This window comes from Suncus etruscus, chromosome X (assembly GCF_024139225.1).
Source record: "Suncus etruscus isolate mSunEtr1 chromosome X, mSunEtr1.pri.cur, whole genome shotgun sequence".
Taxonomy (NCBI): Eukaryota; Metazoa; Chordata; class Mammalia; order Eulipotyphla; family Soricidae; genus Suncus; species Suncus etruscus.
In genome coordinates this window covers 2,672,025-2,678,727 of record NC_064868.1, presented here as the reverse complement: position 1 = coordinate 2,678,727, position 6,703 = coordinate 2,672,025, and the positions used below count along the sequence as shown (strand labels likewise).

At 32.2% G+C, this 6,703-nt stretch overlaps 1 non-coding gene across 1 annotated transcript; it reads right to left on the bottom strand.

Annotated features, from left to right (window-relative positions):
- Nucleotides 1-1,144: 1,144 nt before the first annotated feature.
- On the bottom strand, nucleotides 1,145-1,251 carry LOC126000190 (U6 spliceosomal RNA). Its single transcript, XR_007492551.1, has one exon. It is a non-coding gene; the product is annotated as a U6 spliceosomal RNA (small nuclear RNA).
- Between the last annotated feature and the right edge of the window lie 5,452 nt (nucleotides 1,252-6,703).

Sequence of the window (6,703 nt, the reverse complement as noted above, 5' to 3'; positions counted from 1 at the left end):
TCTTATTCTTCTTCTTATTATTATTTTAGCAGTGTCTTACATCTCAAGAGTGATATTTTTTGCATCATTATGATAATCTTCATCAGTAAAGGAAGACTACAATCTTGAAAAATTATAAAAGAAATCAAAATTAACACAATAATTAAGAATATTGCATACAATTCCATTTTACTGGCATAATTCAGCAATATGTTTTATGCAAGTTGAATCCATGAGGTCAGTATTGAAATTTTTTACCATTCATTTATGAATCAATGAATCTAATCAAACTTTTAACTTCTTTTTTTATATATAAAATTTTTATTTAAGCACCATGATTAAAAATATGACTGTAGTTGGGTTTCAGTCATAAACAGAATACCCCCTTCTACAGTGCAAGATTCCCACCATCAATGCCCTTCCCTCCTTCCCATTCCCTGTCTGTATTCAAGACATGCATTTTATTTCTCTCATTAAGATAGTCATGATATTTGTTAGTGTAGTTATTTCCCTAATTGCATTTACTACTCTTTGTGGTGAGCTATTCCTTCCAGCCCTCATCTTTGTTGTCTCTTGGCATTATTACAATAATGTCCTTAATCTTTCTTAAAACCCAGATGAGTGAGACTATTCAGTGTCTATTTCTCTCCCTCTAACATATTTCACTAAGCATAATATATTCCATGTACATCACGTATAGGAAAATTTCATAACTTCATCTCTCCTGATGGCTGCATAATATTCCATTGTGTATATGTACCTCGTTTCTTTAGCCTTTCATCTTTTGAAGCTGAATGGCTGAAACCTGAGTCTACCAGAAAGCTTCTAAAAACAATAGACTCATATAGCTAAGTGGCAGGCTCAAAATTAACACAAAAAATCAATGGCCTTTTATAAAACAATGATAGAGAAGAAATAGACATTTTAAAAAATTCCATTCACATTAGTGTCACACAAACTCAAATACCTTAGAATCAATTAAAGAAGTGAAGGACCTATACAAAATAAACTACAAAATCCTACTTCAAGAAATAAAGGACACAAGGAAATGGAAACAAATACCCTGCTGATGGATTGGCAGGGTTAACATCCTTAAAATGGCAATACTCCCCAAAGCATTGTACAGATTTAATGCAATCCCTCTAAAGTTAACTATGACATTTTTTTAAATATGGAACGCTTCACGAATTTGTGTGTCATCCTTGCGCAGGGTCCATGCTAATCTTCTCTGTATTGTTCCAGTTTTAGTATATGTGCTGCCGAAGCGAGCACAACTATGACATTTTTCAAAGAAGTGGATCAAATAGTCCTGAAATTCATTTGGAACAATAAATACCCACAAATAGCTAATACAATCCTTGGGAAGGGTAATATTGGGGGTATTACTTTCCCCAGTTTTAAATTGTATTACAAAGCAATAATTATTAATACAGCATGGTATTGAATAAAAATAGATCCTCAGATCAGTGAAATAGACTTGAGCCTTCAGCTACTTCCCCAGACATGCAATCAACTAATCTTTGATAAAGGAGAAAGAAATCCAAAATAGAGCAAGGAAAGACTCTTCAACAAGTGGTGCTGGCACAACTGGTTAGCCACTTGCAAAAAAAGCAAACTCAGACCCCTATCTAACACCATGTACAAAGGTCCAAATCTAAATGTTTCCAGTATTTTTTAACATAGGCTATGCACACTGATATGATATTATATCACATTAGCCTTAAGACTTCCATTTATCTTATAAAAAGTGGAAATTAACTTTTTTCCCCTAGAGTCCTGAATATTTGTATGTCCTATTTGGGACAGTAACTTATTATCTGCTCGCCTCATTTTTGTATAAGGTTATTGGATTTTTGGTTAATATTGTAAATTCTTTATGTCTCTGTAATAAGCCCATTAACTGAATTATGGTATGAAAATATTTTCTCCCAAGAGGATATTGCTTAATTTTAGTGCAGGCTTCCTTCAACATGTGATTTTATTTAGTTTATAGCAAAAATAAGTACAAATGTTATATATGCTTCAAATCTGGTTTAATTCCTGGCACCATAAGCACTGCCAGGGGCAACCCCACAAGCTGTGGCCCTGAGACACCCCCCCAGGATAGTGTAGCCCCAGTAATACGTGGTGCTTCAGGGTACTAGGAAGCATTGAATCCTTCAAATATTGCTTAGAAATGCCGGCCAGTTAGCTAACAGTCATTAATGGAGTAACTATGCCTCTTAGAAACTGCTTGGAAGACCCAAACCCAGACAAACAAAACAAAACAAACAAAACCTTTTATTTTCTATATTGTCATGTTTGTGGGGGATTTGTATCTTTGCCAATAAAGTCAAATTATTGTAGAAACATCTGAGCTCTAAATCCTGGAAATATTTGCCCATGTTTATTCTGAATATATTTTGGATTCTTATGTAAAATTATGTCTTTAATTTGAATTAAATTTTGTGTATGGTGTGAGAAATGTATCGATGTTTCTTAACTAGTATGAAACTTAAATAACTACAAAGAATATAGCTTCATGACTTGAATTTAGTACATGCATTTGGATCCTCTATGATCCATATGCTTTCAGTTATGACTCAAATTGTGCTATGAAATTATGGGACTCAGATACCTTTATTATATAATAACTAGTCTCTGGTTACTTTCTTACTTATGTGTATTCATATCCATAATATTTATTTAGCTCTAGCAGGTGCATTTTATCTCATATCTTATGGTCATCATGAATGAAAATAAAGCAAATTAAATATAATTTTTTATCAACTTGGACTAACTGGTATGAAATAAATCCAGTCTTCTGAAAAGACTGAAAAATAAATTTTAGAGACAAAGTATTCAAATATTCTCAGTGGTTCTGATTATAATGAGGCTAACAAATTGATGGAAATCTGAAATATTTAAGCTGCTAAATTAAAATCTACAAATGAGAGGCCAAAGTGGTGGTGCAAGCAGTAAGGCATCTGCTTTGCTCATGCTAGCCTAGGATGGACAGCAGTTCAAACCCCTGCTGTCCCATATGGTCCCCACAAGCCAGGAGCAATTTCTGAGTGCATAGCCAGGGGTAACCCCTGAGCGTCACTGGGTGTGCCACCAAAAACTATCTATATCTATATCTATATCTATATCTATATCTATATCTATATCTATATCTATATCTATATCTATATCTATATCTATATCTATATCTATATCTATATCTATATCTATATCTATAAATGAATGAATAAATTATTTGAATGTTACTTGTAAGATATTTGAAAAAAAATTGATGTCTTGAGGAGGTTAAAATATGTTCCCAATTATTTTTATAGTATCTATCTGGTAATATATTTTTCTCATTAGAGAAAATTTAAACAATCCCAGTGACTCTTTGGGTCCAATGGGTTACTTCAGGTTGTTTTACTAAACCTCACAATAACTATACAGTTAAAAATTACAACCAATACTTTATTACTTTCACACAATTGTATCCAAAGCTATTTGAGATGCCAGTATGAGTGAATAAAAAAGGTTGACATTTTTTAATTATTTAAATAATTTCAAACTGCAGTTTTGAGGAGTTGAAAAGAGAAATATTGTCTATAGCAGTATATTTTAATTAAAATCATAATGGTATCTATTTTGAAGCATGTATAAACTTCAGTAAATGTGATAATGAATCAAACATCCTATAAATTTTTAAAATGACAGAGATAATCAGGATTTCAAATAAGCGTTCAATTTTCAGGTCTCTAAAAATTAAAACCTGTTTAGCTGAAGAATGTGATAGAATGATATTTTACAGAGTTTACATTAGCTTCCTATTAAGTCTTTAATTCTGTTAATATTCACAGCTGCTGAAGCATAGAGCATCACAATGAATAAAATGGCATTACTTAGCTCTGAAAACAGTCATCTTCAACAAGAAAACAAATCAGTTCGATTTAATAGAAAGTAGTAGTTTTCTATTTTGTAAATGTAATATGGAAACCTTCCATTGGGGTTTTCTAGTTGACATTTATGCTTATAATTTCCCCAAGAGAAGCTCTTTTTGTTATTACATTATAAAATGCTGCAAGGTGTAGAGATGTGGTAGAATTACAAATTTTTTTAAACTAATTGTGTTTAAATGATGCTCATTCAGTTATTTATTCTGTAGGAGTCCTGTGGTCACATTAGCTGAACTTCCTGAAACTTCGTTTATCCAACAATGAAATGGAGGTGTAAATCATCTGATTTGTGAGGGTAAGAGAACGGATAGACACAATAAAATTAAAGTCAATTTAGGTATCAGTCTCTTCCCTTCCAAATGGTTTCTCTCATATAGAAATAAAACAAGGTTTAGAGTTTAGAATACAGCACATAGCTCTCGATTTTAAAATGCCAGAAATGATAAATGATGTCCAATTACAAAGAGGTTAATGTGGTAAAGCTTGGGGTTTAGATTTGGTAGCTTTTGAAAAAGTTAAAAAATAATGAGGATTTACAGTACATACGGTATCATTCTAAATGTTGCACACATATCAACATAATTGTTCTTTGTCAAAAAACAATACAGAAACAAGGGGCCAGGGATGTGGCTCAGTAGTAAAGTTCATTCACTGTATGCAGAAGACATGAGCTCAAGTCTTGACAGTATAAACAAAATGGAAAACAAAACAATCAATGCACTCCAGTCTTTATATTCATTTTACATAGGTTTAGAAAAAGCCTAATGGGTGTGAGGGGGAGTACTGAGTATTAGATTTACCAATTCATGCTACTTCTATGAAAAGCATCTTTGTGAATAAAATGTAATAAAGTTGGTTAAATAATAAAAAATAATAAAATAGCAAAAAAATTTTTATTAAAAAATGTTATGACAAAGAAGCCAAGGGTGGTATAAGAACAGAAATAAAAGACTAGGAGCTGATTGCCTTTTCTGTGGGATCTTCCATGTTTAAGTATCAAAAGTATATCCATGTATTTATACAATATAGTGTTAAATGACATCTCATTGGGGTGAAATAATTCCTCTTCATCACTTTTATTTTATTCAGAAAACGTTTCTTAAATACTATGTCAGTAATTGTCTAGAAACATAATCAACAGTTGAGAGTGAACATCATTAATAATAGATGGAGAAGTGATAGTAAATAAGATATAGAAAAGTTTTTAGATCTTCAATAGTCCATTTTTGAAATCTTAAAAGTCGAATTGATATCATTGACTGAAAAATTGGACTGAAAAATATAAGTTCAATAGGTATTTGAGACTCACTATGATTTTTTGATGGTTTCACTTTAGGAAATGTTCTGGAATTTTCTTTTTTTATATAAATTTATTTGAACACCTTAATTACATACATGATTGTGTTTGGGTTTCAGTCATGTAAAGAACACCACCCATCACCAGTGCAACATTCCCATCACCAATGTCCCAAGTCTCCCTTCGCCCCACCCGACCCCCGCCTGTACTCTAGACAGGCTCTCCATTTTCCTCATACATTCTCATTATTAGGACAGTTCAAAATGTAGTTATTTCTCTAACTAAACTCATCACTCTTTGTGGTGAGCTTCCTGAGGTGAGCTGGAACTTCCAGCTCTTTTCTCTTTTGTGTCTGAAAATTATTATAACAAGGGTGTCTTTCATTTTTCTTAAAACCCATAGATGAGTGAGACCATTCTGCGTTTTTCTCTCTCTCTCTCTCTGACTTATTTTACTCAGCATAATAGATTCTGTGGAATTTTCAATATTCATCTCTTCACTATAGCACATATATTCCAACCCTGATTCTACTGGTGTCCTTAACATATTTATTTCTTCTACTGTTTATCAAGCTTTAATAGGTCTATTAGTTATCTTTATGTATTTTAATGCAGAAAATGATTCAGTTGAGTTTGGAATAAAATGTGAGTTTTCTGCTCTTCTAACAAACTCCAGGAAATGTTGCTACTAGTGTAAGTTCCACTGTGCTCTAGCTGATTCTCTTAGCTATTTCTTCTAGGCAACAAGGTTAATTCAAATTAATGTATGAATATATTATATAAAGATTCCAGTATACCTTATATATGATATTATGAAATATATAGATTAAAAAGTTAATACCCCTGCAATTTGATTTAGAAAAGTTTTCATAGCTTTGTCCCAGACTAAATTTTCAGATTCATTTTCTACTTTCCATTTCTTTAAGCATAAATATTATTATTCTTTACAAAAAATTCTCCATGTAATCTCCTTACACAAAGGAAACCATATTAATTAGTAAGATATAAATTAACATGGAGGTGTTCGTAGGTATTACACTGACCACTAAGCCTTCCATATTTGTGGATTAATAGTGATTCCTAAAGTCATACACTGAAAAGAGTGACTATAAAGCAAGGTTTCTCTTATTTACTTTAACTGGAAAAATCTGTTTCAACAAAAATACACAGAGAACATGTGTGGTAGAAGTGTGGCATGGCACAATTACTACCAAGATTCCACTTTTACTACCACAATTCCACAATTACTACCAAGATTCCACGGCAAGACAACGGAAAGATTTGAGTGCCTAATACAATAGAATACTATACCAGCAGGTCTCCATGGAAATTTTCTTTTGACTCTTTTGACCACAGATATTTAATTGTCCTTAGATGCACAGGCATATAGAGGAAATAAATTATTAAAATTATCTAAGGAAGGAGTTAGAAGCTACAATTCAGATTTAAAGGGTACTTCAACACCAAGTATATTCCAATGGTTTACTCTCAGG